At 47.5% G+C, this 26538-nt stretch overlaps 1 protein-coding gene across 2 annotated transcripts in view; it reads left to right on the top strand.

The window, feature by feature from the left end:
* The first annotated feature begins 2871 nt into the window (after positions 1–2871).
* HDLBP (high density lipoprotein binding protein) overlaps positions 2872–26538 on the top strand; it is a 124642-nt gene continuing 100975 nt past the window's right edge. The window contains exon 1 of one of the 2 annotated variants that reach the window (XM_063915813.1): positions 2872–2940. The gene's annotated coding sequence lies outside the window, so the exon portion shown is untranslated. Of the gene's footprint in view, positions 2941–8198; positions 8297–26538 lie in introns of those variants that run through there. The other variant, XM_063915812.1, reaches the window with a different exon arrangement.

Below are 26538 nucleotides of genomic sequence, written 5' to 3'. Positions count from 1 at the left end.
TCAGGACCTGCACCTGATCGACCACCTGTTGCAAAGTATTTTGAGGGGTATGCTCCATATACCCACAAAATTTCAACAGGAGTAGGGCTGCTGAATATGTTACGCACACCAGTGCTAACAGGAGTATACCGGTGTATGAACAGAGAGGGAAGCGAAGCAAACGAACTCACAGACAGTATAACATAACATACACAGGAGGTGATGGAATAACTAATAAACACAAAGTGAACGGAGAAGCCCAAAGGCTCAGGAATTGGGTGTCTCCCTAGTGTCAGGAATGCTCAGATGGAATAGAGCGGACAATGAAGCGATGTGTAGTGATTTAACATGTGGAGCACCTGAAATGATGTTGCTAAGAGCAACAGAAGAAACCCCAAAGGGTTACCAACTGGTGTGGGAATAAACTCCTTGGTCAGAGATAGAAATATAGACACAAGGAGAGTATCCACAATCCTAACCCCCACTTGCAGGGCACAGGTTCAGCTTACTGCCACTAAACTGACACCTGGACGCCCTGCACAGTGAGGGAGGATTAAGCAAGCAGGTCTGAGAGTACAGCCGCAAACCTGCTGGGTTCACAGAATAGCAAAAGAACCCCAGCAGGTCAAACAACTGACTCCAGTCTTACTGCTAGGTCCGGATTGGCAGAATGAAGTACCGAATCCCAAGGCCTATTCGCAGTAAGCAACAAGTAAATACAAAGTCACACAGTACTAGCTAACTCTCTGGAACTGACTAACAAACAAAGATTCAGCAGCATTTGCCTAGCCTGAGAGGATGGTTTATATAGCAGGTGCTGTCCACGCCCCACTCAGACCTCGCAGACTGTGAGCACAAAACCAGCGCCGGATTCCCTGCCGTGCACAGAGCCTGTAACCACTACACAGTAAAAACCCGGACCGGAGTATCAGCTGCGCTCAGGTTACTTCGCTAACACTTGCCTCCCGGTTGCCATGGCGACGTGGCAGCACAGAGCAGGAGATCCTAACAATAAGCAAACCTTGGCCAGATGGATTAGAATGGTGATTGCACAAGCTTATGCAGGCTGGACTTCCAGCTCCTGCTACTATCATGACCCATTCTACTTGGTCTGTTGTACCTTCTTGGGCGGCGCGTCCCTGGAACAATTGTGCAAGGCAGCTACGTGATCCTCAGTGAGGACGTTCATCAGGTTCTATGCCTTTGATACTTCCGCCTCCCAGGATGCTACCTTTGGATGCTGGGTTCTTGTACCCGCTACAGTGCCTCCCCTCCCTTGAGGAACTGCTTTAGGACATCCCCGATGTTATTCCCTGTAGAATACCATTGTACCCCGCTGCAGAAAAGGAGATTTATGGTAAGACTTACCATTGTTAAATCTCTTTCTGCGAGGTACATTGGATTCCACAGGGCGCCCACCCTGACGCATGTTAAATCTCTTTCTGTGAGGTACATTGGATTCCACAGGGCGCCCACCCTGACGCACTTAGCTTCTTTGGGTTTGTATGGCATTAGCCGCTGGTACCTTCTCTTGTCGTGAGAATGTGGTTATCTGTGGCTACTAACTACTGTCGTCTCTTTTACCTGCTACTGCATTGGACTGGTTAACAAAACTGAGCTCCAGTGCCTGGAGGCAGGGATATAGAGGAGGCGGTGCAGTGCATCCTGGGAACAGTCAAAGCTTTAGCTTGTTGGTGCCTCGGATCAAGATCCAACTTTACACCCCGATGTTATTCCTTGTGGAATCCAGTGTACCTCGCAGAAAGAGATTTAACAATGGTAATTCTTACCATAAATCTCCTTTTTTTGGTTTGCGAACAAACCTGAATAACCCGCATGGTCCCTTATGTCTTCCAATGAAGACGTTCTTACGTTCTTGGGCTGTATGTCTCACATTTAGCCTTTTCCTTAATTTGGCTTTTATAACCACCTCAATTTAAAGGGCTAGTCCCACAGTTGTCTCAAGATATCACATTCTGGTTGGCTCCTTTTCTTGCCATGCTGACAAGTTATTGTAGCTATTTAGTAACAATGTTCCAAAATGTTATACTGGACAATTTATACAATAATATTGATACATTGGAAAGTATTAATTGTGTCAAATGTTTTACTTTGCTTATATTTGATATCCTTATGTTTTTACATATTTTTCAGCAACCTTCTTCAATAGCACGTTCAGTATTTTATCTTTTTTTAAAAATTTTATTGATGCAAGCGGTTTGATTTATATCAATATCAAAATAAATAGGATTTTTACACTGCTCAGATGTGTTCTGTGGCCTCTCTTATAAAGCAAGTGCTACCAATTTACTATGATCTTGTTGCAGTAATAGACTCTAGGCCAGTGTCTTCTAACTCCAGTTCTCAGCAACTCCTAAAGCCCAGTACCCACGGGCCGATGCGGGGAGAGATGTGTGCTGAGCGAACCGATCAGCACACATCTCTCCTGCCGCTCAGCACAGCGCGATCTGTGCTGAGCGTGCGGGGGAGACGGGGGGCCGCTCACTTCACCCAGCGGGTGAAGTGAGCGACCCGCTAGATTGGCCTGCATGCAGGCCAATCTAGCAGCAGCGATAGCGATGTGCGGGGCCACGCATCGCTATCGCTGAGGGGGCTACACACGGAGCGATCTTGCTGATATTCTAAGCAATCTAGTCAGATTGCTTAGAATATCGCTCCGTGAGTACCCCCCTTAACAGTTCATGTTGTACAGATCTTCTAGTCAGGGCCATTGAATGGATGACTAGGCCCCAATACTTTGAGGGGGTGTGACCTAATGTTAGAAGGCATGGCCACCCCTCCTTGCAAAAAAACAAACAAACAAACAGCTTTTGTGGCATTGCAGCAGGTGCCATTATGCTTCACAGCCAGGGGAAGATCACAGGCAGAACAGCCTCCCTGCACCCACCACACGGCTGCTGCATGTGCTGGGCTGACAATCAGAAGGTGTGGCACTGCCAGGTAAGGGGGTGGGGTGGGATGAGTGGTGGGGTCGGGCCAGGCCCGGCGCTACCCGCTCAGCGAAGGGATGCAGTGCAGGGAGGCGCTGGGACAGAGAGGCGCTTCCCCTGCCCTGAATCCCTTCACTGCTGCGCCGTCCTGTTTCCCCCTGCTGCTGCTGTGACTGTCATGGTATGACAGTCACTGGCAGCAGCGCCTGCAGAATCAAAAACCTCCTGCCTCCCCTCCCCGTGTGACAGCGGCTGAGTACGGGACAGAAGGGGGCGGAGCTAAACGACCGAAAGGGGGCGGGGCTAAACGGGACAGAAGGGGCGGAGCTACACAGACCAGGCTGCAGTACAGAGGGAGACTGGCTTAGGTAAGTGGTGTGTGTGTGTGTGTGTGCGCATATGGTGGGTGGGTGTGTATGTGTGTGTATATATGTGTGAATTGTGTGTGTGAGGTATGTCTGCGTACGCGCACTTTATAAACGCTAGTACTGGGGGGGCATTACGTATAATGACGCTACTACTGGGGGTGGCCATTACATGCAAGGACGCTACTACTACTGGGGGGCATTAAGTATAAGGACGCTACTACTACAGGGGGGCATTACGTGAAACTACGCTACTACTGGGGTGGCCATTATTTATAAGGACGATACTACTACTAGGGGGGAATTACGTATAAGGATGTTACTACTACTGTGGGTGCACCACGTATAAGGATGCTACTACTACAGGGGGGCATTACGCGTAACAACGCTACTACTACTGGGAGGGTGCATTACGTATACGGACGCTACTACAGGGGGGCATTACGCGTAACAACGCTACTACTGCTGGGGGGGCATTACTTATAAGGACGCTACTACTACTACGGGGTAATTACATATAAGGAGGCTTCTACTGGGGGTGCATTATGTATAAGGACGCTACTACTACTGTGGGGCATTTCGTATATGAACGATACTACTATTAGGGGGAATTACTTATAAGGACGCTTTTACTACTGGGGGTGCACTACGTATAAGGACGCTACTACTGCTGGGGGGGGGCATTACGTATAAGAACGCTACTACTACTTGGGGGCATTATATATAAGGACGCTACTATTACTGGGGGGGCATTACGTATAAGGATGCTACTACTGGGGGGGCATTATGCATAAGGACGCTACTACTACAGGGGGGGCATTACATGTAAAGATGCTACTACTGGGGGGGCCATTACGTATAAGGACGCTACTAGTACTGTGGGGGGGCATTACGTATAAGGACGCTACTACTACTAGGGGGGAATTACGTACAAGGACGCTTCTACTACTGGGGGTGCACTACATATAAGGACGCTTCTACTACTGGGGGGAGCATTACGTATATAAGGACGCGTCTACTACTGGGGGTGCACTACGTATAAGGATGCTACTACTACTCTGGGTGCATTATGTATAAGGATGCTACTACTACTGGGGGGGCACTACGTATAAGGATGCTACTACTACTGGGGGGGCACTACGTATAAGGATGCTACTACTACTGGGGGGCATTATGTATAAGGATGCTACTACTACTGTGAGTGCATTATGTATAAGGTTAATAAGATTGTGCTACATTGTGGCGTAATTTTAAATGGGGGTACTATTGTGTGGCCATGCCCCTTACTTGTGAGACCACACCCCTTTTCCCGGCGCACACCAACGGAATATGGGAGGGCGCAATTTTATAGTTTGCAGGGGGGCGCCGAACACCCTAGCACCGGCCCTGGGTCGGGCCCCTCCATCAGGCCTGTGTAATTAGTACCCGCCCTTGGCTCTATACGACACCGCTCCTAGTTGGTGCACGTGTGGATTCATTACTAGCTGACCCATTTAAAATATCCACAGCGTTAAGCAGTAACTCAATATAATAGTGCCACTATTGCCAGTATAACATTATGATATGATGACATGCAGCCATCACAGGGTAATCAGTAGATGGTTTAGTATGCATGCACAGGTACTGTGGACACTGCTTCTCGTCGTTTGCAACTAAACTGATATAATTAACATCTCATGAGCCATCAGAAACAAGCACATGATGGTTGCAACCATCACAATTCTGAATTTAATTAAAAAAAAAGAATCTATTGAGTCTAAAACATTGATGATTGCCAACCATCAGCTTCCAATGAATGACCACCCAAAGCCTCAGATGCTGCGCCATACAGTCATATATCTGTGGTTCTACCTTTCTCTCATAGCTAGAAAGGCCCGGGGCAGTCATGAGATTACTGCATGTGACTAGTCTTCTGGCTCCCAAATAAAACATTTTAAATGCCAATTTTTAATAACTGGAAGAAACCATATAAAATGCAATGCATCTCCAAACTACTCTCTCTACATATTCCCTCCCATGGCCAATGACCGTCGCCTCTCCTCTACCCTGGTCACTGCATCCCATGTGCGAATCCAAGATTTTTTTCGCACTACCCCCCTTCACTGGAACGAGCTCCTTCACTATAATAGACTCTCCCTTACCTTGCAAAGCTTGAAATGGGCACTGAAAACCCACCTGTTCATCAAAGCGTACCCTTCCGCATAACCTAATCTCGAGGCTGCTATCCCAACCCACTACGCCATGCCTTGGCCATCTCTGCCTCGCTTACTCCCTGCCTCATGTCACCCTCTTCCCCTAGATTGTAAGCTCCTTGGAGTAGAGCCCTCTTCCCTCCTGTTCGCACAACCATCTTCTCTTGCACTTCTATTATAGCCCTCCCCACTCAGCAACCATATATACCTGCATTTCCTCTCACTAGTGACCGTTCATCTACTCCTTTGCTTCCTTACATCTCAGCTGTATTGTATACCCTCCAACACGGTTGAGGAGAAAACTGGTACAAATTGGGAAAGGTGGTGTTTCAATGGCTAAAGGGGGCGTGTCCCCACAGCGCTCCCATAGGAATCAATAGAAATGGGAGATGCTGAAACCCGGTACAAAGCCCTTTATGACTGGTTCAGACCATAAAAAACTGTATTTTACCAGCCAAAAAGGTACAGTTGGAGGGTATGGTATAGCGATTTGTACTCGATTCTAGACAATTCCAATAGCAGTGCTTGGGGGCGCAGCTCTGGGGAAGTGAATGGCGGCTCTGTCGGTGTGGTTACAGCAACATTTTGGGAACAGAGTCCCTCAGCGCAAGTGAGCTGACAGTCAGCTCCGTCTGCCTTGTGGCTGTAGCAGCGGACTAGTCTCACACCCTTTTACCCGTGACTATGCCCACTTTTACACATGGCTGCGCCCCCTTGCATCGAGTGTTCCGATTTCTGAATGTAAAATGTTGGAGGGTATGTATTGCATACTTGCCGACTTCTGGGCTGCTCTCTCCGGGAGAGAGCAGCCCGTCGGCTCAGCAGGGGGGGCTGGCAGTCAGGTGACGTGCAAGGGGGGCGGGCCGGAGGCGGAACGGGGCGTGGCTTATGGGACGCGTCATTTAAGCCACGCCCGCTGTGTAATGCCGCGATTACCAGCATTATACAGCAGGGGGCGTGGTTACGATGACGCGATTCAACAAGAATCGCGTCATCGCCTGCCCAGACCGCCCACTTTACTCGTTAAGTGGGCGGCGGCAGGGGGTGACCCCCGTAAATCGGGAGACTTGCCTGCTCTTCCGGGGGGCCAGGAGGGTCACCCGTTTTTCGGGAGCCTCCCGGCCATTCCGGGAGGGTAGACAAGTATGATGCATACCTCCCAACTTGTCTCTTCTTTAAAGAGGGACACACGCGCGGCGCGCTCCCGAAAAGGGGGCGTGGCCTACGAAAAGGGGGCGTGGCTTCGCGGAGGACCCGCGATCGCGAGCCACGCCCCCCGTTTTCGTCACTGAAGGGGCATGCCCAGCGCTCTGTGAGCTGCTGGCATGCCCCATCTCCCTCTGTCTCCAATGAATAGACGCTGTGCGCATGTGCACAGCGTCTATTCACCGCTGCTCTGCTAAGCAGGGCAGCGAGAGACAGAGCCTCCCAACTGCCCCCCCCCCACCGCGGGACACTGTGGCCCGCGGGCAGAGCCGGCCCTAACCAATATGATGCCCTAGGCAAGATTTTGGCTGGTGCCCCCTAGCACCACCGCTGGTTCTGCCTCTGACCTTGCACGTCTTTCCCAGCACCATCACCCCTCACCCATAGCAGTCCTTGTACCCCCTATATTTTAAATAGGAACAGTTCGCACATTTGACGCACAGCCCAAAAAGGGGCATCTTCTTGCATTATTAATGCCCTTATACACATAATGACACACATAGTGCCCCCTACACATTTGCTGCACATTATTAGTTCCCCTATACACATAATGACACACATACAGTAGTACCCTGTTACACATATGTTGCACATTATTAATTCATTTTTACATGACACACATAATGCTCCTTACACATATTCTGAACACTACTGCACAACCAACCCACTCACATGCACACCACACTCACACTTCCACTAACACTGTAACCTCTGCCTCTGCTTGGATACAGATGTGTCCTCACAAATCTTGCATCAATGCTAACGTCGGGCACCTTTTTTAATTAAAATGCATCTCATTTTGCATTGCTATGTGGCTAGGATGCACAAGCAGCTTCTGCTGATTAAACTGATATGCAGCATGCCTATATACTGTGTGAGACTGTGGCTGTATCTGCATATGAATTGCTACATACAGAATATAGGCATGCCGCATATCATTTTAATCAGCAGAAGCTGATGATGCCCCTAGGCATATCAAATGCCCTAGGCAATTGCCTAGTTTGCCTATGCCTATGGCCGGCTCTGCCCGCGGGTGGGACAGCGGGACAGTCCCCCAAAAACGGGACTGTCCCGCGAAAATCGGGACAGTTGGGAGGTATAATGATGTATTGTGTACTGAGAATTGTGGTGCTAAGTGTTACCTGTGCTCTGTTTTAGTTTTCAGCTACTGTAATGTTAAGTTCTGTGTATCCTGTATATTTCTAATGTGTGCTGTATGAGCGGCGCAGCAAAACACTTGTGGCGCCTTAGAAATAAAATGTAATAATAATAATGGGAGCCCTGTAACATGTATATTGCATGCATCTGGAAGCTGGCCCATCTCTGTCTCAGGACTAGTTGCAATCTACTATGATATGTTTCACTTATGTAATGTTTTAAATAAAGCTTGTATCATTAAAAAAAAAAAAAAAAAAAAAAACCCAGTTCCGCCCTCCGCCTTGCGTGATGCATTTCCGCATCCTGTGCCTCACCAGCCCCACTCTCCGGCTGACGTGTCGCGGCTGATGACGTTCCCAGAGGTGATAGGCTGCAGCGTGCTCTATATAAACGCTGGACGAGGCGGCCGCCGCTTTCCCCGGCAGTCAGCGGATCGGGACACGGAGTGAGTGTGAGGCGGGGAAAGGAGGGGGCAATCATAGTGTGACGGCGGGGCCCGATACCCGCTATATGGCTGGAGGTAGTACGCTAGGCAGGCGTTGTAACTGCTGGCTACGTGGTGTCATCTGTATGGGGGGTAGCGGCAGCCTGGCTCTGCTCTCTCCATCAGCCGCACTCCACGTCCCAGGCGCCCTATAGATCTCTGGCCGACCAGCCTGCCGATCAATGGGGCAGATGTATTAAGCCTTGGAGAGCGATTACTACAAACCAATCAGCTCATGTCATCTGTAAAACACAGCCTGTGACATGACATGAGGTGCCTGGCTGACACTTTATCTCTCTCCACTTTATCTCTCTCCAGTGGTTAGTTCATAGACTCCTATGTCCTGTCCGACCCCATCGATGTCGGTCTGATGTAGGTCACACGTCCTTTGTGCTGTGCTGCACACCTACCTCTACCATATGTTACCCACATAGGAATTCATCCTGAGACTCATCTACCTGAAACCCCCCCCCCCCCAACCCGGGGATATGTCCGACTCTGGTCCATCCATGTAACTTATTTCTCTACATTCAGTGTTATGAATGAAGGAATGTGGAAAGCTGGGCAGTAAATGTTATTATGTTATTTAATGTTGGTTTGCCCACTTTACTGTAGTAGTCTGACAGCTAGCGGAGGAGCCGAATGGCTGTAGTCTGCGAGGTGCGCATTTTGGCGCAGCTTAACCAGGTCAGAGTTTTTGAAAACTTTTTTTTTTTTTTTGGATATTGCGCCCGTTTCCAAATCCGAGTCTTTGCAGGGTGGCGGTGCTGTCAGTGGGGAAACTATTTAACATTGCTATATAGGACTATGTGTATAGTTCACCTTTTGTGTTTATGCTGTTGGTATACAGTTTTGCTGCCAGATGGTACAAAGTGTTGCTAGTGCACTTAATATAGATAGCGGGAATGGGGTGACGGGCCTAATGTTTTAGCTCCTAACTTTTCCACCGCATTTGCCATTAATACGTTTTATGCTTTTTCCATCATCTTTTTACCACCTGTAGAGGTGAGTGTTAAATTCTGTACCTAGCCTGAAACACAGGTTTAACCTGGGCCTGATATGGTGACGTTGGCATTGAAAGAGGCCTAGGGTGGGAGGGATATGCAGTTGAAAGGGGGAGGTGAAATCCTCCTAATCCATCTCTCAGCCAGCAGTGAATGTTGCAAGCCCTGCAAATGAAAAAGTGAGGACTAAAATAATTGTAACTTGTTGTCTTGTATGTGGTTTCTTTTTTACTCTCTCTGGCAAATAATTACCTTGAATTTTTTTTGTTTTTGCTAACTTGTCTTGTATGAAGTCCTAATATATGGTCTCCTTGATCTACCTGTTTGCATCACACACCAGTCATCCAAAGCAATCTAATTTTGAACTTCATATATTAAAATGTACATAGTTACATGTTCATTATTCAGGATGTAGGGCAATGCTTAAAAAAGTAGTTTGTGTGGTCTGGTTTATGCTCAGAACATGGACACACTAAACTAACCTACGTAAACCCATAATATAACAAGTAAACTCTTACTAATTTTATATGTATACATAGGGGTCAATTCTATTCGGCAACTAAAGAATAGCGTCGGGAATTAGCTCCCGACGCTATTCAATTCTGCTACTAGTTGCCCGCAATTGTCGGGAATTCTTCTCTCATCCCCGGGGGATGAGAGAAGAAACCCGACAAAAGTGCTGCCTTGCGGCCGGCGCGAGGCTGATTCTGTCGGGAATCAGCCTCGTGCCGGGTAGTTAAGTCGGAGAATGCCCGTTCTCCCGACAAAACTACCTGTTAAGTCGGTGAGAACGGGACATCGCCGACTTAACTTTAGCTGAATTGAATAGCGCCGGGAGCTAATTCCCGGCGCTATTCTTTAGTTGCCGAATAGAATTGACCCCATAGTGTATCCCATGTTCCTAACATTATAACTGTATGGGTTGAATAGGTCACCAATAAAAAGCGTAGCATATTCTAAGACTGTTTTGTTCCTCTTGGGGTTTGCAACCATCATTAGTTTATTTGCATAAATGCGGTGTGAAAACAAACTGTAATGTTTCCTATAACATATTCATAAATGTTCTAAAGTTGCAAAAATATTAAAATTAGGGTAATGACCCATATGCGGTTGAATAGATTAATGTAGTTTATTTAGGGTGACATTCTTGGTGTGGATAATTTCATTAGCTTCTTAATTAGCTGTCACATTGTTGGCAAGTCTTTGTGACTAAGGATATGTACTATTAGGGCGTAGAAACCACCCTCCTGCATTAGTAATCTGCAACATCACATACATCAATGTAAATCGTCATTTTTATTGAAGGTGGCAGTTTCAGGTCTTTGGTTGTGGGAATTGTGTAGAGCATTTATTGTGAGGTCAGTAGGTGCTATACGTGTACCTTGTCCAGCGTTGCTGGTCTGGCCAGAAGAGGACTTTTTTAAAAGTTCTCCACTATCAGATACTTAGCATGCCAAAGCGAAGTAGAAAAGTATGTAATAAAGAAAAGAAATGACCTTTGATGTAGGCCTATTGCATACTGTATTACATTGCAGAGTCGCATGTTGCTTGGAAGTCTCAGTACAAAGTTCCAGAGCATAGCATGTTCTTCAATGTGCTAGTGCAGAACATGTCTATTGAGACCCTATCTCCAGAAGGATATAAATACATGAGAGCTTACAAAGAAGGGCAACTAAAATGGTGCATGGCCTACATCACAAAACTTACCCGGAAAGGCTAAAAGATCTTAACATGTATAGTTTGGAGGAGAGAAGGGAAAGGGGGGACATGATAGAAACTTTCAAATATATCAAGGGTCTTAACAAAGTTCAGGAGGGAAACATTCTTCAAAGGAAAAGAAGTATTAGAACTCGAGGGCATACATTGAGACTGGAGGGGGGGAGGTTCAGGGGAAATTTAAGGAAAAATTACTTCACAGAAAGGGTAGTGGATAAGTGGAATAGCCTCCCATCAGAGGTGGTAGAGGCTAAGACTGTAGGGCAATTTAAACATGCTTGGGACAGGCATATGAATATCCTTACAAAGAATTAAGGTTAAAAAAGGGTTGAGATTGCCTAAAGGATAAAATAAAAAAGGGGCAGACTAGATGGGCCAAGTGGTTCTTATCTGCTGTCAAATTCTATGTTTCTATGAGATAGCCAGACAACATATTCTTCTGATGGATTCTATTAAAATGTCATACAGAATACATTACAGAATTGTAAGGCTGGAAAAAAACTGATGAAAGTTATTAACCAGTCTCCAGCGAAAAGCAGTTGAATTGTTGGGTAAATAGTTTTGTTCACTCCTAATAGGATTGTCACCTACTTTCTAGTAGGTATGAAAGGGTAATAGTCTGACTGCTCTGCTGTGGCAAAACAAGGCTAATATGTAGCATAAGGGAGAACAAGTTTTACAAAGACATTTTTTTGTGTGAATTTAGCGTCAAACCGAATAGACCCTCTGCAGTAAAATGTAACAAATTAGAAAAATAGAATTACACTAATGATCACAATGTACAATGTTACACACTAGCAGATCCGCCGCCGAGCTGCCCGACGACTGATACAGCCGTCTGGCGACCCGGCGGCGGGGGGGGGGTGACGGGGAGAATTAAGTTTCTTCACCCCGTTCCACCGGGCTCCATAGCACTGCATGCTAATATGGACAATCTCATCCATATTGGCCTGCATGCATAAGCGACGGGGCACCAATGATTAACTAGCGCGGGGCGTGCATCGTTAATCGTTGGTGCCTACACACTGCACGATATGAACGAGTTCTCATTCATTAATGAACAAAAACGTTCATGTTGTGCATTTTATCTGCCAGTGTGTAGGGCCCTTTAGTCTTTAAAGTATGATTGGTGTACTGGAGCTCTGCTACAGTTCCAGCATTGGACTCCCTAGTCCCCTGATCGTCAGCCTGTGCTAGTCATTGTCCTGTTTGTGAAGCTGAGACGCCACCCCTTATGTTAAAGGTTCCGTAAAAAAAAAAAAAAAGCTCTTTCCGAGCACATTCCATAATTCCAAGCATTCTACTTTCTGAAGGGATTTCTCTATTCACGAAACAGACTCTTTGAGGGAACGTTTGTGTATGTTTCTCAACTTGTATTTATTGAGCCCATTCGGAGAGTTGATCAGGCGAAAGGTGTGTGATGTGACTGTGTGGCTGATTGGAGTAGGGCGCTAGAATCACTCGTGTAAAAACCTTTGCTGGATGTTGTGGTTTTTTCCTTAATTGTTTACCTTGTTTCCCTGTCACTTTCTGCTGTGGGTAATTAAGTGGATAAGGATCTGTAATGCGTTTGCAGAGGTATGGCAAATAATCTGGAAAACCCCCTTTATGTATACGGAAAGTTAGTCTTTCCTAGGACATACTTTGATTTCAGTTTTGGTTCTTTTCCTTTTTGTAATTCTATACCTTATAACATAATTTATCCCCAGTCGTCCTGCTAATCCTCAACCATATGGAAATGTCTGCGGGACCCACAGTCTAAATGTTACTTTGTAATCTGTATGTGAACTTCAGTTTAATGTATTTATTCTCCAGAAGGCCTTCAGAAATTCTATTGCAGGCAGCAAAATGGTTAATCTGTTGCAGAGAGCGCTGTCGGATGCATGCTGAGCTGGCAGGGAGCTCTGGCCCTTTAAGTAGTCCCCTCCCCCATACCGGTAATACAGGCTGTGCTGAGGTGGCAGTACAGAGGAGCCTGTCCCTGCTGATCACACTGCTCCATGCTGGGAGACAGAGCCTCATTCTCAGCACATACACACCTGCTGAGGCTCTGTACCCTGACACTGATCCTATGCCTGCACTGTGCAGGGACCCTTCCTGCTAACACTTCCTCATTACTTGTAGTGCATCCGCCTACTAATCTTTCTCTTATAAGTGACCTTTACTTGGCGGATTGCAGTAGGCAGGGTTACCACTCTTAAGGCCTCATTTTTAGATATATATATAAAAAAGTTTTCAACTTTCCTGTTGTGCTGCTAATTTGAGCTGATTGGATCTTATTAATTAACAGTTACTTACATATTGGCAGCATGCTTTGTGTACAATGCAGAACAGCGTAATAAGACAAGACTGGCTAATAGTGACCAAGAGGTGATGGCGCCCCCCTCCCAAGCTAACAATCCTTACACATGGATAATGGTGGGCTGTGTGATCCAGTCACACTGCAGGCTGTACGGATTTCATGCATCAGGAAGTAAAATGTCATTCTTTCCTTCCCTATTTAACTTTTGATTGGATGTCTTTTTACTGCCACTTTATTCCTAGCTGTGTTTTATTTTATTTGTAATTAACTTTTAAAAGTTAACATTTAAAAAATAAAGCAAGGGCTAAACCGTTCAGTATAGTTTGGTTTCAGCCCTTCCTCAAAGCCTATGCTAAATTGTTCTTCATTGTAATGTTTGCAAAGTAATTGTGGAATATCTGTTAATGTAGTCCAACAACGTATGTAGATATAGCGAGCTTTAATTTTATTTCTAAAGCAAAGGAAGAGGTAAGTTTAATGTAAAGATGTGTAAAATGACAGCCTTGGTGTCTTTAACCTTTGATTTGTGGTTGCCATCCTGAGACTGTACATAATGCATTGGACCTTACAGTTACAGGGCAAAGGTGTGGTTGTGTTCCCTCTGGAAGTCATTTTCAAAGGCAATTGTTTTCCGGTCTTCAGATGAATTTAGTGTACTAGTGTGTTTTATATGCCTTATGGCAACTTTTGCTGATTACATCGCCTTGTTTCTAGATTCCTTTGGTCTTTTTCAGCCATGTATTTACAGACATACTTGTTTCTTCCTGGGGCTCGGGTATTCTACATGGCTTTGTTGCATGCAGTTGTATCAAGTGATGACAAATAGCTTTGTGTCCTGACAGGTAAGGCTGGGTACACATTAGAACGATGTGTTCCGTCCTTCATTACACTGCACTGGGTTTTATGCGCTATCTTTTGATTGGCCGTCCAGCATAGCCAGCCAGAAGGTATCTCATGCAATTACGGAAACGCACATATGGGTATTTCTCACCGTAAAATCCATATCGTGCTGATATCGCCCGGGTGTGTACACACCCAAACAATATGCTATGATTTAAAGCTGCTCAGAAAGATACTAGAAAAAAATCTGTACATTTAGTAAGGGTGCAAGTGGGTTAGCCTCTACAGTAGTATGTATGCACATTAGTAGTCTGAAAGAGAAAATCTCTTTAAATAGTAATCTTGAATGCTGTCTTAACAAGGCTTTATGTACAAACTAATGTATGATCATAGAAACATAGAATTTGACGGCAGATAAGAACCACTTGGCTCATCTGGTCTGCCCATTTTTATTTTTTTTATCCTTTAGGTAATCGCAACCCTCTTTGAACCTTAATTCCTTGTAAGGATATTCACATGCCTATCCCAAGCATGTTTAAACTGCTCCACAGTCTTAGCCTCTACCACCTCTGATGGGAGGCTATTCCACTTATCCACTACCCTTTCTGTGAAATATTTTTTCCTTAAATTTCCCCTGAACCTGCCTCCCTCCAGTTTCAGTGTATGTCCTCGAGTTCTAATACTTCTCTTCCTTTGAAAAATGTTTCCCTCCTGAACTTTGTTAAAACCTTTGGTATATTTGAAAGTTTCTATCATGTCTCCCCTTTCCCTTCTCTCCTCCATACTATACATGTTAAGGGGGTCGATTCTATTCGGCAACTAATGAATAGCGCCGGGAATTAGCTCCCGACGCTATTCAATTCAGCAACTAGTTACGTCGGCGATGGCCCGTTCTCGCCGACAAAACAGGTTGAATTGTCGGGAGAACGGGCATTCTCCGACTTAACTCCCCGGCGCGAGGCTGATTCCCGACAGAATCAGCCTCGCGCCGGCCGCGAGGCAGCACTTTTGTCGGGTTTCTCTTCTCATCCACCGGGGATGAGAGAAGAATTCCTGACAATTGCAGGTAATTCGTTGCTGAATTGAGTAGCGTCGGGAGCTAATTCCCGGCGCTATTCATTAGTTGCCGAATAGAATCGACCCCTTGATCTTTTAGCCTTTCTGGGTAAGTTTTGTGATGTAGGCCATGCACCATTTTAGTTGCCCTTCTTTGTACACTCTCTAATGTATTTATATCCTTCTGGAGATATGGTCTCCAGAACTGGACACAGTATTTCAGATGAGGCCGCACCAATGACCCATACAGTGGCACAATTACTTCTCTTTCTCTAACGTCCTAGTGGATGCTGGGGACTCCGTCAGGACCATGGGGATTAGCAGCTCCGCAGGAGACAGGGCACAAAAATAAAGCTTTAGGATCAGGTGGTGTGCACTGGCTCCTCCCCCTATGACCCTCCTCCAAGCCTCAGTTAGGCTTTTGTGCCCGTCCGAGCAGGGTGCAATCTAGGTGGCTCTCCTAAAGAGCTGCTTAGAAAAAGTTTTTAGGTTTTTTATTTTCAGTGAGTCCTGCTGGCAACAGGCTCACTGCATCGAGGGACTTAGGGGAGAGAAGTGAACTCACCTGCGTGCAGGATGGATTGGCTTCTTAGGCTACTGGACACCATTAGCTCCAGAGGGAGTCGGAACACAGGTCTCACCCTGGGGTTCGTCCCGGAGCCGCGCCGCCGACCCCCCTTGCAGATGCCGAAGATGGAAGAGGTCCAGAAGCAGGCGGCAGAAGACTTTTCAGTCTTCCTGAGGTAGCGCACAGCACTGCAGCTGTGCGCCATTGTTGTCAGCACACTTCACACAGCGGTCACGGAGGGTGCAGGGCGCTGGGGGGGCGCCCTGGGCAGCAATGTATAATACCTTTTTTATGGCTAAAAATACATCACATATAGCCCCTGGAGGATATATGGATGTATTTAACCCCTGCCAGGTCTCAGAAAAACGGGAGAAGAAGCCCGCCGAAAAGGGGGCGGGGCCTATTCTCCTCAGCACACAGCGCCATTTTCCCTCACAGAAATGCTGGTGGGAAGGCTCCCAGGCTCTCCCCTGCACTGCACTACAGAAACAGGGTTAAAACAGAGAGGGGGGGGCACTGATTTGGCGATATGATTACATATATTAAAATGCTATAAGGGAAAAGCACTTATATAAAGGTTGTCCCTGTATAATTATAGCGTTTTTGGTGTGTGCTGGCAAACTCTCCCTCTGTCTCCCCAAAGGGCTAGTGGGTCCTGTCCTCTATCAGAGCATTCCCTGTGTGTGTGCTGTGTGTCGGTACGTGTGTGTCGACATGTATGAGGACGATGTTGGGAGGCGGAGCAAATTGCCTGTAATGGTGATGTCACTCTCTAGGGAGTCGACACCGGAATAGATGGCTTATTTAAGGAATTACGTGATAATGTCAACACGCTGCAAGTCGGTTGACGACATGAGACGGCCGGCAAACATATTAGTATCTGTCCAGGCGTCTAAAACACCGTCAGGGACGTTATAATGCCCATTTTACCTCAGTCGGTCGACACAGACACGGACACGGACACTGACTCCAGTGTCGACGGTGAAGAAACAAACGTATTTTCCTTTAGGGCCACACGTTACTTGTTAAGGGCAATGAAGGAGGTGTTACATATTTCTGATACTACAAGTACCACAAAAAAGGGTATTATGTGGGGTGTGGAAAAACTACCTATAGTTTTTCCTGAATCAGATAAATTAAATGAAGTGTGTGATGAGGCGCGGGGTTCCCCCGATAGAAAATTATTGGCGGTATACCCTTTCCCGCCAGAAGTTAGGGCGCGTTGGGAAACACCCCTTAGGGTGGATAAGGCGCTCACACGCTTATCAAAACAAGTGGCGGTACCGTCTCCAGATACGGCCGCCCTCAAGGAGCCAGCTGATAGGAGGCTGGAAAATATCCTAAAAAGTATATACACACATACTGGTGTTATACTGCGACCAGCGATCGCCTCAGCCTGGATGTGCAGCGCGGGGGTGGCTTGGTCGGATTCCCTGACTGAAAATATTGATACCCTTGACAGGGACAGTATTTTATTTACTATAGAGCATTTAAAGAATGCATTTCTATATATGCGAGATGCACAGAGGGATATTTGCACTCTGGCATCAAGAGTAAGTGCGATGTCCATATCTGCCAAAAGATGTTTATGGACACGACAGTGGTCAGGTGATGCAGATTCCAAACGGCACAAAGATGTATTGCCGTATAAAGGGGAGGAGTTATTTGGGGTCGGTCCATCGGACCTGGTGGCCACGGCAACTGCTGGGAAATCCACCGTTTTTACCCTAAGTCACATCTATGCAGAAAAAGACAGTCTTTTCAGCCTCAGTCCTTTCGTCCCCATAAGCATATCTGCCCAGGGATAGAGGAAAGGGAAGAAGACTGCAGCAGGCAGCCCATTCCCAGGAACAGAAGCCTTCCACCGCTTCTGCCAAGTTCTCAGCATGACGCTGGAGCCGTACAGGACCCCTGGATCCTACAAGTAGTATCCCAGGGGTACAGATTGGAAAGTCGAGACGTTTCCCCTCGCAGGTTCCTGAAGTCTGCTTTACCAACGTCTCCCTCCGACAGGGAGCCAGTATTGGAAACAATTCACAAGCTGTATTCCCAGCAGGTGATAATCAAAGTACCCCTCCTACAACAAGGAAAGGGGTATTATTCCACACTATATTGTGGTACTGAAACCAGAAGGCTCGGTGAGACCTATTCTAAATCTGAAATATTTGAACACTTACAAAGGTTCAAATCAAGATGGAGTCACTCAGAGCAGTGATAGCGAACCAGGAAGAAGGGGACTATATGGTGTCCCGGGACATCAGGGATGCTTACCTCCATGTTCCAATTTGCCCTTCTCACCAAGGGTATCTCAGGTTCATGGTACAGAACTGTCACTATCAGTTTCAGACGCTGCCGTTTGGATTGTCCACGGCACTCCGGGTCTTTACCAAGGTAATGCCCGAAATGATGATTCTTCTTCGAAGAAAATGGACGACCTCCTGATAAGAGCAAGGTCCAGAGAACAGTTGGAGGTCTGAGTAGCACTATCTCAAGTAGTTATACGACAGCACGGGTGGATTCTAAATATTCCAAAACCGCAGTTGTTTCCGACGACACGTCTGCTGTTCCTAGGGATGATTCTGGACACAGTCCAGAAAAAGGTGTTTCTCCCGGAGGAGAAAGCCAGGGAGTTATCCGAGCTAGTCAGGAACCTCCTAAAACCAGGAAAAGTGTCAGTGCATCATTGCACAAGAGTCCTGGGAAAAATGGTGGCTTATTACGAAGCGATTCCATTCGGCAGATTCCACACAAGAACTTTTCAGTGGGATCTGCTGGACAAATGGTCCGGATCGCATCTTCAGATGCATCAGCGGATAACCCTATCTCCAAGGACAAGGGTGTCTCTCCTGTGGTGGTTACAGAGTGCTCATCTTCTAGAGGGCCGCAGATTCGGCATTCAGGATTGGATGCTGGTGACCACGGAGGCCAGCCTGAGAGGCTGGGGAGCAGTCACACAGGGAAAAAATTTCCAGGGAGTGTGATCAAGTCTGGAGACTTTTCTCCTCATAAATATACTGGAGCTAAGGGCAATTTATAATGCTCTAAGTTTAGCAAGACCTCTGCTTCAAGGTCAGCCGGTATTGATCCAGTGCGACAACATCACGGCAGTCGCCCACGTAAACAGACAGGGCGTTGGGAAAGACCAAAGGTGTACATGATGGCGTCCCGCCTGAACAAAAAACTGGACAGGTATTGCGCCAGGTCAAGAGACTTTCAGGCAATAGCTGTGGACGTTCTGGTAACACCGTGGGCGTACCAGTCGGTGTATGGGTTTCCTCCTCTGCTTCTCATACCCAAGGTATTGAGAATTATAAGACGTAGAGGAGTAAGAACTATACTCGTGGCTCCGGATTGGCCAAGAAGGACTTGGTACCCGGAACTTCAAGAGATACTCACAGAGGACTCATGACCTCTGCCGCTAAGAAGGGACTTGCTTCAGCACGTACCATGTCTGTTCCAAGACTTACCGCGGCTGCGTTTGACGGCATGGCGGTTGAACGCCGGATCCTAAGGGAAAAAGGCATTCCGGAAGAGGTCTTTCCTACCATGGTCAAAGCCAGGAAGGACGTGACCGCACAACATTATCACCACATGTGGCGAAAATATGTTGCGTGGTGTGAGGCCAGGAAGGCTCCACGAAGAAATTTCAACTCGGTCGATTCCTGCATTTCCTGCAAACAGGAGTGTCTATGGGCCTCAGATTGGGGTCCATTAAGGTTCAAATTTCGGCCCTGTCGATTTTCTTCCAGAAAGAATTGGCTTCAGTTCCTGAAGTCCAGAAGTTTGTCAAGGGAGTACTGCATATACAACCCCCTTTTGTGCCTCCAGTGGCACTGTGGGATCTCAACGTAGTGCTGGGATTCCTCAAATCACATTGGTTTAAACCGCTCAAATCTGTGGATTTGAAATATCTCACATGGAAAGTGACCATGATGTTGGCCCTGGCCTCGGCCAGGCGAGTGTCAGAATCGGCGGCTTTGTCTCACAAAAGCCCATATCTGATTGTCCATTCGGACAGGGCAGAGCTGCGGACTCGTCCCCAGTTTCTCCCTAAGGTGGTGTCAGCGTTTCACCTGAACCAGCTTATTGTGGTACCTGCGGCTACTAGGGACTTTTGGAGGACTCCAAGTTGCTAGATGTTGTCAGGGCCCTGAAAATATCGGTTTCCAGGACGGCTGGAGTCAGGAAAACTGACTTGCTGTTATCCTGTATGCACCCAACAAACTGGGTGCTCTTGCTTCTAAGCAGACGATTGCTAGTTGGATGTGTAGTACAATTCAGCTTGCACATTATGTGGCAGGCCTGCCACAGCCAAAATATGTAAATGCCTATTCCACAAGGAAGGTGGGCTCATCCTGGGCGGCTGCCCGAGGGGTCTCGGCATTACAACTCTGCCGAGCAGCTACGTGGTCGGGGGGAGAACACGTTTGTAAAATTCTACAAATTTGATACCCTGGCTAAAGAGGACCTGGAGTTCTCTCATTCGGTGCTGCAGAGTCATCCGCACTCTCCCGCCCGTTTGGGAGCTTTGGTATAATCCCCATGGTCCTGACGGAGTCCCCAGCATCCACTAGGACGTTAGAGAAAATAAGATTTTACTTACCGATAAATCTATTTCTCGTAGTCCGTAGTGGATGCTGGGCGCCCATCCCAAGTGCGGTTTGTCTGCAATACTTGTACATAGTTATTGGTACAAAAATCGGGTTATTATTGTTGTGAGCCGTCTGTTCAGAGGCTCCTACGTTGTCATACTGTTAACTGGGTTCAGATCACAAGTTGTACGGTGTGATTGGTGTGGCTGGTATGAGTCTTACCCGGGATTCAAAATCCTTCCTTATTGTGTACGCTCGTCCGGGCACAGTGTCCTAACTGAGGCTTGGAGGAGGGTCATAGGGGGAGGAGCCAGTGCACACCACCTGATCCTAAAGCTTTATTTTTGTGCCCTGTCTCCTGCGGAGCCGCTAATCCCCATGGTCCTGACGGAGTCCCCAGCATCCACTACGGACTACGAGAAATAGATTTATCGGTAAGTAAAATCTTATTTTTCCTGCTACTGATTCCTCTCCCTATGCAACCAAGCATCTGACTTGCCATTCTCATTGCTTTGTTGCATTGCTTTCCTGCCTTTAAGTCACTTGAAATAGTGACTCCTAAATCCCTTTCCTCCTCAGTAGTTTCCATTATAGTACCCTTGATACTATATTTAGCCTTTGGGTTTTTGAGACCCAAATGCATGATTTTGCATTTTTTAGCATTAAACTGTAGTTGCCATGTTCTTGACCATTTTTCAAGCCTAGCTAGGTCATCAATCATTTGTTTTACCCCTCCTGGTGTGTCTACCCTGTTGCATATCTTTGTATCATCTGCAAAAAGGCATACTTTCCCTTCGATACCATTTGCAATGTCACCAACAAAGATATTAAAGAGAACTGGTCCAAGTACAGATCCCCGGGGTACTCCACTGGTAACATTTCCCTCCATAGATTGCACTCCATTTACTACAACTGTCTGTTTCCTATCCTGCAACCAGGTTCTTATCCATTTAACTATTCTATAATCCACCCCCACACTTTCAAGTTTATTTAGCAGTCTGCGATGTGGGACAGTGTCAAATGCCTTACTAAAGTCTAGATATGCTACATCTACAGCTCCCCCTTGATCTATTATTTCTCTGACGTCCTAAGTGGATGCTGGGGACTCCGTCAGGACCATGGGGATTAGCGGCTCCGCAGGAGACAGGGCACAAAAGTAAAAGCTTTAGGATCAGGTGGTGTGCACTGGCTCCTCCTCCTATGACCCTCCTCCAAGCCTCAGTTAGATTTTTGTGCCCGGCCGAGAAGGGTGCAATCTAGGTAGCTCTCCTAAAGAGCTGCTTAGAGTAAAAGTTTTTTAAGGTTTTTTATTTTCAGTGAGTCCTGCTGGCAACAGGCTCACTGCTACGAGGGACTTAGGGGAGAGAAGTGAACTCACCTGCGTGCAGGATGGATTGGCTTCTTAGGCTACTGGACACCATTAGCTCCAGAGGGAGTCGGAACACAGGTCTCACCCTGGGGTTCGTCCCGGAGCCGCGCCGCCGACCCCCCTTGCAGATGCCGAAAAGTGAAGGTCCAGAAACGGCGGCAGAAGACTCTTCAGTCTTCATAAGGTAGCGCACAGCACTGCAGCTGTGCGCCATTGTTGTCAGCACACTTCATAGCAGCGGTCACTGAGGGTGCAGGGCGCTGGGGGGGGGCGCCCTGGGCAGCAATGATAGTACCTTATTCTGGCTAAAAATACATCACATATAGCCCCTGGGGGCTATATGGATGTATTTAACCCCTGCCAGGTCTCAGAAAAACGGGAGAAGAAGCCCGCCGAAAAGGGGGCGGGGCCTTTTCTCCTCAGCACACAGCGCCATTTTCCCTCACAGAAATGCTGGTGGGAAGGCTCCCAGGCTCTCCCCTGCACTGCACTACAGAAACAGGGTTAAAACAGAGAGGGGGGGCACTTATTTGGCGATATGTATATATATATATTAAAATGCTATAAGGGAAAAACACTTATATAAAGGTTGTCCCTGTATAATTATAGCGTTTTTGGTGTGTGCTGGCAAACTCTCCCTCTGTCTCCCCAAAGGGCTAGTGGGGTCCTGTCCTCTATCAGAGCATTCCCTGTGTGTGTGCTGTGTGTCGGTACGTGTGTGTCGACATGTATGAGGACGATGTTGGTGAGGAGGCGGAGCAATTGCCTGAAATGGTGGTGTCACTCTCTAGGGAGTCGACACCGGAATGGATGGCTTATTTAAGGAATTACGTGATAATGTCAACACGCTGCAAGGTCGGTTGACGACATGAGACGGCCGGCAAACAAATTAGTACCTGTCCAGGCGTCTCAAACACCGTCAGGGGCTGTAAAACGCTCATTTACCTCAGTCGGTCGACACAGACACGGACACTGACTCCAGTGTCGACGGTGAAGAAACAAACGTATTTTCCTTTAGGGCCACACGTTACATGTTAAGGGCAATGAAGGAGGTGTTACATATTTCTGATACTACAAGTACCACAAGAAGGGTATTATGTGGGGTGTGAAAAAACTACCTGTAGTTTTTCCTGAATCAGATAAATTAAATGAAGTGTGTGATGATGCGTGGGTTTCCCCCGATAGAAAATTATTGGCGGTATACCCTTTCCCGCCAGAAGTTAGGGCGCGTTGGGAAACACCCTTTAGGGTGGATAAGGCGCTCACACGCTTATCAAAACAAGTGGCGGTACCGTCTCCAGATAGGGCTGCCCTCAAGGAGCCAGCTGAGAGGCTGGAAAATATCCTAAAAAGGTATATACACACATACTGGTGTTATACTGCGACCAGCGATCGCCTCAGCCTGGATGTGCAGCGCTGGGGTGGCTTGGTCGGATTCCCTGACTGAAAATATTGATACCCTTGACAGGGACAGTATTTTATTGACTATAGAGCATTTAAAGGATGCATTTCTATATATGCGAGATGCACAGAGGGATATTTGCACTCTGGCATCAAGAGTAAGTGCGATGTCCATATCTGCCAGAAGATGTTTATGGACACGACAGTGGTCAGGTGATGCAGATTCCAAACGGCACATGGAAGTATTGCCGTATAAAGGGGAGGAGTTATTTGGGGTCGGTCCATCGGACCTGGTGGCCTCGGCAACAGCTGGAAAATCCACCTTTTTTACCCCAAATCACATCTCAGCAGAAAAAGACACCGTCTTTTCAGCCTCAGTCCTTTCGTCCCCATAAGGGCAAGCGGGCAAAAGGCCAGTCATATCTGCCCAGGGATAGAGGAAAGGGAAGAAGACTGCAGCAGGCAGCCCATTCCCAGGAACAGAAGCCCTCCACAGCTTCTGCCAAGTCCTCAGCATGACGCTGGGGCCGTACAAGCGGACTCAAGTGCGGTGGGGGGTCGTCTCAAGAGTTTCAGCGCGTAGTGGGCTCACTCGCAAGTGGACCCCTGGATCCTACAAGTAGTATCCCAGGGGTACAGACTGGAGATTCGAGACGTCTCCCCCTCGCAGGCTCCTGATGTCTGCTTTACCAACGTCTTCCTCCGACAGGGAGGCAGTATTGGAAACAATTCACAAGCTGTATTCCCAGCAGGTGATAATCAAAGTACCCCTCCTACAACAAGGAAAGGGGTATTATTCCACACTATATTGTGGTACTGAAGCCAGACGGCTCGGTGAGACCTATTCTAAATGGGAAATCTTTGAACACTTACATACAAAGGTTCAAATCAAGATGGAGTCACTCAGAGCAGTGATAGCGAACCAGGAAGAAGGGGACTATATGGTGTCCCTGGACATCAAGGATGCTTACCTCCATGTCCCAAATTGCCCTTCTCACCAAGGGTACCTCAGGTTCGTGGTATGGAACGGTCACTATCAGTTTCAGACGCTGCCGTTTGGATTGTCCACGGCACCCCGGGTCTTTACCAAAGTAATGGCCGAAATGATGATTCTTCTTCAAAGAAAAGGCGTCTTAATTATCCCTTACTTGGACGATCTCCTGATAAGGGCAAGGTCCAGAGAACAGTTGGAAGTCGGAGTAGCACTATCTCAAGTAGTTCTACGACAGCACGGGTGGATTCTAAATATCCAAAATCGCAGTCGTTTCCGACGACACGTCTGCTGTTCCTAGGGATGGTTCTGGACACAGTCCAGAAAAAGGTGTTTCTCCCGGAGGAGAAAGCCAGGGAGTTATCCGAGCTAGTCAGGAACCTCCTAAAACCAGGAAAAGTGTCAGTGCATCATTGCACAAGAGTCCTGGGAAAAAAGGTGGCTTATTACGAAGCGATTCCATTCGGCAGATTCCACGCAAGAACTTTTCAGTGGGATCTGCTGGACAAATGGTCCGGATCGCATTTTCAGATGCATCAGCGGATAACCCTATCTCCAAGGACAAGGGTGTCTCTCCTGTGGTGGTTACAGAGTGCTCATCTTCTAGAGGGCCGCAGATTCGGCATTCAGGATTGGATGCTGGTGACCACGGAGGCCAGCCTGAGAGGCTGGGGAGCAGTCACACAGGGAAAAAATTTCCAGGGAGTGTGATCAAGTCTGGAGATTTTTCTCCACATAAATATACTGGAGCTAAGGGCAATTTACAATGCTCTAAGCTTAGCAAGACCTCTGCTTCAAGGTCAGCCGGTATTGATCCAGTGGGACAACATCACGGCAGTCGCCCACGTAAACAGACAGGGCGGCACAAGAAGCAGGAGGGCAATGGCAGAAACTGCAAGGATTTTTCGCTGGGCGGAAAATCATGTGATAGCACTGTCAGCAGTGTTCATTCCGGGAGTGGACAACTGGGAAGCAGACTTCCTCAGCAGGCACAACCTCCACCCGGGAGAGTGGGGACTTCATCGGGAAATCTTCCACATGATTGTGAACCGTTGGAAAAGACCAAAGGTGGACATGATGGCGTCCCGCCTGAACAAAAAACTGGACAAGTATTGCGCCAGGTCAAAAGACCCTCAGGCAATAGCTGTGGACGTTCTGGTAACACCGTGGGTGCACCAGTCGGTGTATGTCTTCCCTCCTCTGCTTCTCATACCCAAGGTATTGAGAATTATAAGACGTAGAGGAGTAAGAACTATACTCGTGGCTCCGGATTGGCCAAGAAGGACTTGGTACCCGGAACTTCAAGAGATGCTCACAGAGGACTCATGGCCTCTGCCGCTAAGAAGGGACTTGCTTCAGCAAGTACCATGTCTGTTCCAAGACTTACCGCGGCTGCGTTTGACGGCATGGCGGTTGAACGCCAGATCCTAAGGGAAAAAGGCATTCCGGAAGAGGTCATTCCTACCCTGGTCAAAGCCAGGAAGGAGGTGACCGCACAACATTATCACCACATGTGGCGAAAATATGTTGCGTGGTGTGAGGCCAGGAAGGCCCCATGAAGAAATTTCAACTCGGTCGTTTCCTGCATTTCCTGCAAACAGGAGTGTCTATGGGCCTCAAATTGGGGTCCATTAAGGTTCAAATTTCGGCCCTGTCGATTTTCTTCCAGAAAGAATTGGCTTCAGTTCCTGAAGTCCAGAAGTTTGTCAAGGGAGTACTGCATATACAACCCCCTTTTGTGCCTCCAGTGGCACTGTGGGATCTCAACGTAGTTCTGGGATTCCTAAAATCACATTGGTTTAAACCGCTCAAATCTGTGGATTTGAAATATCTCACAGGGAAAGTGACCATGCTGTTGGCCCTGGCCTCGGCCAGGCGAGTGTCAGAATTGGCGGCGTTTGTCTCAAAAAAGCCCATATCTGATTGTCCTTTCGGACAGGGCAGAGCTGCGGACTCATCCACAGTTTCTCCCTACGGTGGTGTCAGTGTTTCACCCGAACCAGCTTATTGTGGTACCTGCGGCTACTAGGGACTTGGAGGACTCCAAGTTGCTAGATGTTGTCAGGGCCCTGAAAATATAGTTTCCAGGACGGCTGGAGTCGGGAAAACTGACTTGCTGTTATCCTGTATGCACCCAACAAACTGGGTGCTCTTGCTTCTAAGCAGACGATTGCTAGTTGGATGTGTAGTACAATTCAGCTTGCACATTCTGTGGCAGGCCTGCCACAGCCAAAATATGTAAATGCCCATTCCACAAGGAAGGTGGGCTCATCTTGGGCGGCTGCCCGAGGGGTCTCGGCTTTACAACTTTGCCGAGCTGATACTTGGTCAGGGGCACACCCTGACTGAGGAGGACCTGGAGTT

This window comes from Pseudophryne corroboree, chromosome 4 (assembly GCF_028390025.1).
Source record: "Pseudophryne corroboree isolate aPseCor3 chromosome 4, aPseCor3.hap2, whole genome shotgun sequence".
NCBI classification, from domain to species: Eukaryota; Metazoa; Chordata; class Amphibia; order Anura; family Myobatrachidae; genus Pseudophryne; species Pseudophryne corroboree.
The sequence above is the reverse complement of the archived record's forward strand: the minus strand, read 5'-3'. Positions and strand labels throughout refer to the sequence as shown.